This window comes from Phyllostomus hastatus, unplaced genomic scaffold (genome assembly GCF_019186645.2).
Source record: "Phyllostomus hastatus isolate PE091 unplaced genomic scaffold, TTU_PhHast_1.1 phas_contig_34, whole genome shotgun sequence".
NCBI classification, from domain to species: Eukaryota; Metazoa; Chordata; class Mammalia; order Chiroptera; family Phyllostomidae; genus Phyllostomus; species Phyllostomus hastatus.
The window spans coordinates 58,425,088-58,434,672 of NW_025333857.1; the positions used below are offsets into that span (position 1 = coordinate 58,425,088).

At 38.9% G+C, this 9,585-nt stretch overlaps 1 pseudogene; it reads left to right on the forward strand.

Moving 5' to 3' along the window:
- LOC123819617 lies at positions 1-1,569 on the forward strand (annotated as a pseudogene).
- Positions 1,570-9,585: the final 8,016 nt, after the last annotated feature.

Genomic DNA, 9,585 nt, shown 5'->3' on the forward strand with positions numbered 1-9,585 from the left:
ATGGTGGGACAACCCTCTTCTCTTTCAGTTTGGGCCTTCAGAGAGGTGGCGACAGTGCAGGGGCCTCGGGTGAATGTGGACAATGGGGAGCCAAAACTGAGCAACAATGAGCTAAAGAGACCCCTGAAAGCTCAGAAGAAAGTAGTGGAGGAGGTGGTCAAGCAGAAGGAGCTCAGTGAGAGACAGCTACGCCAGACCAAAGAAGACTTTATTCATATCAATAACAAACTGCATAGAGGAGACATAACTGGAGGTCAGGGGAATCCTGGGAAAGCCAAGAAGGGTACGCTGAGCATCATTCTCTATGAGACCACGGTACTGTCTCCTTGCTTGCATATGTTACCCCCTCTGCACTTTGGCCTCAAAGACAAAGAAACACAGTATTGTCAGACATATTTGGACTTGATCCTGAATGACTTTATGAGGCAGAAATTTATCAGCTGCTCTAGGATCATCACATATTTAAGAAGTTTCTTGGGTGAGATGGGATTCCTAGAGATTGAAACTCCCATGTTGAAACACCTCATCCCAGGTACAGCCGTGGCCTAGCCTTTTATCACTCTCCACAATGAGCTGGATGCAGATGTACATATGAGAAGTGCTCCAGAACTCTGCCATAAGATGCTGATGATTGGGGGCATTGACCAGGTTTATGAAACTCAATGCCAGTTCCAGAATGAAGGAACTGATATGACTCACAGTCCTGAGTTCGCCACCTGTGAGTTCTTCAAGGCCTATGCAGACTGTCATGATACGGAAATCATGGAGAAGAGGATTTCAGGGATGGTAACACACTTAACAGGCAGCTTCAGGGTCGCCTACTGTCCAGATGGCCCTAGCCAAGCCGGCAGGATTGGCTCCACCCCACCCTTCCAGGAAATCAACATAGGAGAAGAGCTTGCGAAAGCCCTGGGGGAGAAGCTGTCCTGAAACCAAAGTCTTTGTCTTGCAATCAGAAGAAACTTGAAAATTCTTGATATTTCTGTGTCAAAAGCACAGGCAGGCTCTTTGATAAGCTTGTGGGGGAGTTCCTAGAACTGACCCACGTCAGTCCTACCTTCACCTGTGATCACCCTTAATGAGCCCTTTGCCAAAAGGACACCACTCCAGAGTGTCCTTTTGAGGACACTTTGAACTTTTTGTCAGGTACAAGGAAAAAATGCAATGCCTACATTGAGCTGAATAACCCATGTCATGGATGGGGACTGCACTGTCCTGGACTAAGGGCTGTCCCCCACAGCTGGCTGAAACAGGGGCATCAACTAAGTTACCATGTTTCTCACAGGTTGCAGGAACATTAAGGAAGTACTTCTGATTCCTGCCATGAGGCCTGAAGACAGAAAGGAAAATGCAGCAACTGCTGATGCACCACAAAGCACAGCAGCTGGCACTTCTGTCTGGAAGATAATAATTGCAAGTCACGTAACTCAGGCACCTTTACCCTTCTGCAAAAGATCAAGGACTGCAAGGATATGCTCGTATGTTGCTATGCATTTGACTATCACAGTTCAGTCACCAAAGAGACAAAAGGAATTGAGAATTCCTCTTTTACTCCTGGTTACCGAATAAACCATTCATCTCTAAAAAAAAAGTTAATAGTTGCTTGTTGAAGCATTTGTATGAGAGTTGTTTTAAAGTCTTTGTGATATAATTCCAAAATAAGTCATTTGGCATTGTCTTTTCCCTAGCAGGTGGTTAATATTTTTCTTTTTGGTATGGCAAGTAATATCAAATTGTATCCTGAGTATTTTGAATATTATGTTATGAAATTCTGGGTCTTGTTTAAATCCCATAGAAAGCGTTGATATTTATGTTTCATCTGGCAGTTAACCTGGGGAGGCTGAGATCACCAGGTCCAACCAGCCTTCTGTGGGCCTGGGTTCCAATGTTCATGCAGACCTCCAAGTTTTTGCCATGCTGTAAGGGTTTTTCCTGCATGCGAGCCCCCGAGTGGTCATTTTGGGACTGGGTGTTGTTGTCTCTTACAGTTCAGTTACTAATTAAGATCCGATGCATGCATGAGCCACTCAGAAATGTCCCAAAGTTCCCCAGCTCTTTGTTCCCCAGGATCTCCTTACTACATTTCACTTTCCCAGGTTCCCTTGTTCTGTCCTCTTCCCCCAAGGCTGAGACTTTTGTTGTCTCACTCCCCTGCACAGTTTTGTGACTGTGTTGTCATCTGGGCCAAATGGTAGGCCAGGGAGGTCTGGCCCCATCTTCTTGGATTTCCAACTTTGCTCATGAGAAACGTCCTTCTTCCAAGTTTTGCCTCCTGAAGATTCCTGCCACTTTGCAGCCTCTGCCATCACTGCTGCAAGGGATTGCCTGAAGTTTGAAAAGTATGAAAACTGAGTGAGGAAAAACAAATATGAGCATTCTCTCTTTCCCAGCCCCTGAGTCTGAACTTAAATGCCTCTTCTGGAGTGCTCGCTCTCTGCACCCAGGCCTACTCTTGGGTTTCGGACTGTTGCATGAAGCTTGGGTGATCTTGCGGGGAAAGACAATGGTAAACTCACTGCTGGCACAGTAGTATTTTGAATTCTGATCTTTTTCCCCATGCCACCCGCTACTGTTAACTTTTCTGAGTTCTCCAATAGTGTCCCCATGCACCTGTACCGATTTTGTGGTTGTATTCGCTAGGAGAGAAAGGGTAGAGGATACTCCTTCTTACTCAGAGTGACTTATTACATTATATTTTAAATAATTTTATTTTCCTCCATTACTCTTTCAAGGTTATCTGTTCATTTAAAGTGTTATACTTCTTAAGGAAGTTTTACTAATTTACACTTTCTTGGAAGTTGTTTTTAACATAAATGTGGATTTTAAAATTTATTACCATGAAGATTTAAGTAGCATATGTTTTCAATCCTCATATGTCCCTCCATATGTTTGGTATCATTTAATTTCTTTCTAATATTATAGATTGGTAATTCTACTGTTTTTTCCCCTTGATTACTCTCATGGACATTTTATCAATTTTGTTATGTTTTTTAGAGAACTGACACTTGGACTCTTTGTTTTCTGCTATGTTAATTATGCCTTTATCCTGAGCAATTTATTTTGTAGTTCCTTACCTCGAATACTTTGTTCATTAATTTTCACTTATTTTGTTTTTTAAATAGAACTCTTACAGATATAATTTTCCACTGAGTATAGCTTTAGCTAATACTCATGGTAGTGTCATTATTATTTTTTAAACTACCTATAATTGGACTTCTATTTTCTCTTAGGCCTAGAAGTTACTCAAGGGGACTGATTTATTTTATTTTATTTTATTTTATTTTATTGTTATTATTTTAACTCCAGTGTTCGAATATTTTGTTAACCTATTTTTAAATTAATTCCCAAATTTATTTCAGGGAGGTCAAAGAACATGACTGTACATTTTCTGTTCTTATGGAAATGTCTTATGACCTGATATATGAATACAGTGAAACATACCATTAGATTTTGAGAAAAGTAAGCATTTTTGTTTGTAAGATATGCATTTTTCTCTCTTATAAATCAACTTTATTGTATACATTAGCCAAATACTCTATTTCATCTTTAATCTATTCCATCTGTTCAAGGCTGAAAGTATGTTTAATTCTGGCAAAGTCAGTCTTTCGCAATTTATATTTTTTATTTTTTAGGGTTTGCTTATAATGTTTGTGATATATTAAATTTTATGCATAAATATTCATAATAGTTATATATTCTCTGTAGACAAAGATTCACTCATTAACAAGGTAAGTTAATAACTTCAACAACATATTAGCCTTTATTTAATATAGTTATCTTGAACTTTACTATGTCTGGATGACACTTCAACTTTGTTATAATAATTATTATTAATATAAGCATCACCATCAATATCATTATTTTTAATTTACTTGTTACTTCCTTACTCAGTCTTTTTATCTTTTATTTTAATCTGTTTCTCTTTCAGATGCATTAGGAGTTTATTAGATTTCTGATGAATTTAAGAGATAAATATAAATTAAATCCAAATAAACCAGATAAACACATATATAGATGAACATTTATAAGATTATAGGGTAAGAAAGAATTTTTAACCATGCAAACAGAGAAGCCATAGAGAAACATTCATTCATTTGACTGCATAGCAATTAATACTTCTATTCATCATAAATCATCATACACAAATAAAAAGAAAATGACAAATTGGAAAATGGCAGGAAAAAATCTTATCATCCTTACATATAAGGCACTCTTGTAAGTCTACATTAGCAAGACAATTGAAAATATGGACAAAGGATAATGGGAAAGCAATTCACAAAAGAATAAATTTAGATGGACACCAAGCAAATGAAAAACCATTCAACCACACTTATAATGGAAATACGCAAAAACAAGAAACTTTCTTTTTGCATTTCATATTGGCAAAAATGTGTGAATATATATTCAGTCCCAGAACTGCGTAAGGCTGGGCTGGCAGACACCAAGCCCATGTGCTTCCACTCTCCCTTTCTCATTAAGGTTACACATTGCTGATTCATCTTAGCAGGGACCAGATGTGGTCTTGCAGTCCCTCTCATGGGGGAGAACCAGGTCACCGCTACTAATCCATCGATGTTGGTACTCCAGATGGAGTTCATTTGCCGTCTCTAAAGTCGGATGACAGTGGGGCTGCTCTACATGGTTAGTCCTTGGCAGCCTCATTCAATAATAGGATGTTTTTAAAGGTATGATAATGAGCATGTTCTTTAGCTATGGAAATTTTCTAAGGAGCTAATTGGAGATGAGCACACAGATTTATATAAAAGTCTGGAATTTACTAAATACAAAAGTGAAATGTTGGGGACAATCTTAACATATAATTATAAAAGAATGGTTAGATAAAGCATATTAAATGCATAGAAAATTTTACATTGTCATTATGGCTATGTCCTCAAAAATACTAATGCTATAAAAATACTCAATACATCCTTTTAAACTGCGAGGGAGAGGAAAAAAACATACTCCTGTAATGTGAAGGTTTTTAAATGCACTGGAAAAAGTGAAAAGAAACATAAATACGTAATAATGTTTACCTTAGAGTAGAGCAATTGCTATGGGCTATTATTTTATTCATTATACTTTAAGCTACAGAATATACCTTTGTATACCTATCCAGATAGTGTAGGAGGAGGCTATCAAGAGAATGTGACCCCCGATTCATGCACAAGCTGCATCCAGGCGGTGAGAGGCTCCTCGCCCTCTCTCCTGTTCCTGAAAGGTACACTCTGCTTGCTGTTCTCATGGCAGGAACTGTTTTCAAGGATGCAGCCTTGAGAGAGCGATGTGTTGCTGAGACCATGTGGACAGTATATATGACTGAACCCCATTAAAGCCTCTATATAAACTTTTAAGATTCTGGCCAGTAGGTGCAGGATTTACTTGCCTTGTGGCCACCCAAGACAAAACTTATATGTAAGTTCCCTTGCTTATTGCACCTGCTACCTACCAATATGGAGCGGTCTGCCTCTTTCTATGGTCTCTCTTTGGCCCCTGGGTGATGGGGGCCTGTTTCAGATCTCATCTGGGAAGTTTCTGAGTTTGTGAATCAACAAGGTAAATACTATAAGAGGTAAATATTATAAGAATACTAGAACCTACTGATGTAGGATTCTATGGTTAAATAATTTAATATTATAATTCTCCTAAGCTGTCTTTGTATGATATAGAGGTGTTCTTCAAATTCTGGCATTATGTAAAGAATGGTTTCTAATGATCTACTGTGGTGTACAAACCACCTGAAAACTTAATGACGTAAAATAATGATTTATATTACCTTTCATGACTCTGTGGGTTAACTGGGTTCACTGGGATCAGTTGACTGGGTCTCACTTGGTTCTCATGTGACTGCAGTTAAACAGAGGCCATGGCTGGAGTTACCTAGAGGCTCATGGGAGTAGGATGTCCAGGCTGGCTTCTCTGCTCATATGCATGAAGCCCAGGGCATCTCCACATGGGTCTCTGCCAAAGAGAATAGTGCAGACTTCATTTTACTTTATTTTTTTAATTGTTTAACCCTTATTTATTTATTTTTGACATTTATTTATTTATTTATTTATGTTTAATCTTTATTGCACTTTTTTCCATTACCATTTAGTCCCCTTATACTCCCCTCCCACCAGCAATCACCACACTATTGTCCGTGTCCATGTGTCCTTTTCCTTTTTGCTCAATCCCTCCACCCCCTCACCTCCCCACCCCCACTAGCTGTCATACTGCTCTCCATCTGTGAGTCTGTCCCCATTTGCCTTGTTAGTTCAGTCTGTCCATGAGATTCCACATATGAGTGAAATCATATGGTATTTGTCTTTCTCTGACTTAGCCCGGACTGCTAACAGGGTGGCTCACAGCTCCAAGAGGCAGGAAGCAGAAGCTGCTGGATCTGTTCAGGGTGACGACTGGACATCCTGTGGCATCACTTCTGCCATGTGCCAGTGGCCAAAGCAGATACAAAGTCTGTCTAAACTCAAGGGGAGGAAGACATAGACTCTACCTCTTTATAGGGGAGTAGCAAGATCACATTGCAGAAGATCATATGGCATGAAAAGTATTATTGTGGATGTCTTTGGAAAATACACTCGGCCATTCAATATTAGAAACAATTCTGTCACTTTAGGGAACCTCCTACCTGTTCATCAACTTGCCAGCCTCATACCCAATAATTCCATATAATTCTTCAGAGAGGTTTAATATATTCAATGGGTCTTAAGCTGATATAAAAGCTAAAAATTAGGAATGTCTCTCACATTTCACTGCTTGATAAAGGACTAATTTGCAGTAGCTTAATTTATCCCTTATGGAATGTGATTTGATCTCAGACTTACAATGTTTGCAAACTTGAACAGTTTAAAGTGATGTAACATACTCCACTAACTTCTGTTCATCCTGTTAATTTGTACCTTGTTTTCCTCTAGCCAGATGTTTCTTATGCTTAATTCGCCTAACAATATTCAGACTAGGAAAACATTCTAGCATGAAAATGATGCACAAAACATTTATTTTCCATATCCTTGGCTCTTTCTAGATCTGCCTTCCATTTTTCAACATCCTTAATTTCTATTGAACCCAGATGGAATCTGTGTTTGCCAGGAAAGAAAGAAAAACAAAACATGTGACAGTATTTTATACTTTCCCGTGTCACATGGGCAAGTCTGAAGATATATAACGTGCTCTTAAAAACCATTCACACACCGGGCATTTGGTTTAAGAGAGTGGTGGGCAACTTCTGAAATGTCCCCCGGGGATCCCCGCCTCCTGATATTTATGCCCTTTTACAATTCTGTCCCCTTGAATGTGGACTGGCCTTAATGACTAACTTCCAACAAATAACATATGGCCAACGTGTTGGGATGTCATTTTCAAAATTAGGGTACAAAAAGACTGTTTTCCGTCTTACTCACTCTCTTTCATTCTCTCCCTTGCTTCCCCCGAGGAAAGCCAGTTGCCGTGCTGTGTGAGATGCCACACGGAGAGGCCCACTGGGCCAGGAACTGATATCTCTGGCCAGCAGCTCACAAGGATCTGCAGCCTGTCAACAGCAATGTCACAACTTCGCAGTGGAACTTCTGAAACTGTTAATAGCCACATGAGTGAGCTTGGAAGCAGGCTGTCCCACTGTCAGACTGTGTGATGACTACAGCCTTGGGAGACGCTCTGAGCCAGAAAACCCAGCTCGGCAGCACCTGGAATCCTGAACCATAGAAAACGCCAGATACTGAAGGTTTGTTATGTTCTGCCACTAAGTTTTAGGGTAGTGTGCCAAGACAGCAGCAGAGTGATTTCCTAAAAGTCATAGGGAAATCTCAAACAGCACAGAAAGGGCCTTGAAAAGCAAACTTACATTAGAACTAGCACCCACAGAAGGAGAGACAGAACTTGTGGTGTAAACTTCACTGGCTTGATTGGTTGCTAAAACCAAACAAAGCTAAACAAACAAACAAACAAACAAATTGGCACCTCCAGTGGATTTTAATAGGATGTGGAATCTTACAATATAATATTCAAAATGTCTAGGATACAACTCAAAATCACATCAAAGAAAAAAAAAGGAGAAAAGAAAAATCTGATCACTTTTTACTGGGAAGAGCCCATTAACCAAGGCAAACCCTAAGACGGTTTAGATATTTGAGTTACCAGACAAAGATATTAAAGCAGCTATTAAGGTGGTACTCTTAAAATGTATAGATAAGTAAAAGTTTTTGAGCAGAGAAACAATAAAAATAAACCAAGTGAAAATTTAAAAACAGAAAAATTTAATATCTTAAATTTAAAAAATTACTGTTTGAGCTCAATGGCAAAGGGGGATGACAGAGGAAATAGTTAGTGGGATGACAGAGGAAATAGTTAGTGGGCCTGAAAATAAATAAATAGGAATGATCCAGGCTGAAGGACAAAGAGAAAATAATTGGAAATAAAACAAGAACAAAGTCTTTGGCTCCATGACACAATATCAAAGTTCCAGCATTTGTGTCCTTGGGTGTCCCAGAAGAGAGGAGAAATGTGTTGGTGCACACACACACACACACACACACACACACATATATTTGAAAAAATAACAGGTGAACACTTCTTAAATTTGCAAAGTCAGTAGGTTCTGAGAACCCTACATAGCTTAAACTCAAAGAAAACTATGCCCAGATATAACATAATCAAGCTACAGAAAACCAAAGATTAAAAGGTATACTATATTTAAATAAATAAATATAATGTGTATATACACATATCAGTATATATTTGAATATATATACATGTTAGTATATATTTATGTGTGTGTATATACATATCAGTACACAAATTTATTTATATCTATACATATGTTTGCGTGCATGTGTGTGTATATATCTATCTCTATATACGGTATGCACATATTCAGTTACAAATGACACATTACATACAGGGAAACAACACTTTGAATGACCAAGAAGTTCTCATCAAAAACCATGGAGGCCATATACAGTGAAATAATTTTCACTCGCTGAAAGAAAAAACTTGTTAACCCAAGATCCTATACTCAAAAAATGAGAAGACAGCAAGATAAAGAAATTTTCAGCTGATGGAAGACTAGAAGAATTAGAAACCAGCAGATCTACACTAACAGAAATGCTAAAGGTAGCTCTTTTTTTTAAGATTTTACTTATTTATTTTTAGAGAGGGAAGGGAAGAAGAGAGAGAGAGAGAGAGAGAGATCAATGTGCGGTTGCTGGGGGCCGTGGCCTGCAACCCAGGCATGTGCCCTGACTGGGAATCAAACCTGCGATGCCTAGTTTGCAGCCCCTGCTCAACCCACTGAGCTACGCCAGCCAGGGCTAAAGGTAGCTCTTAAAGATGAAGAAAAATTATACCAGAGAGAAGCATGGAATCCAGAAATAAGAGAAGAGCGACAGAAATGGTAAATACCAAAGTGTCCTTTTCTCCTTTTAAGTTTTTAAAATAAGTAAAGCTATCAGAAGTAACAATTATGGCTCTGACCAGTGTTTTTCAGTTGGTTGGGCATGGTCCTGCAAAGGGAAAGGTCACCAGTTTGACTCCTGGTCAGCACACGGACGTGCCTGGGTTGTGAGTCTGGTGCGAGAGGCAGCCAGTCAGTGT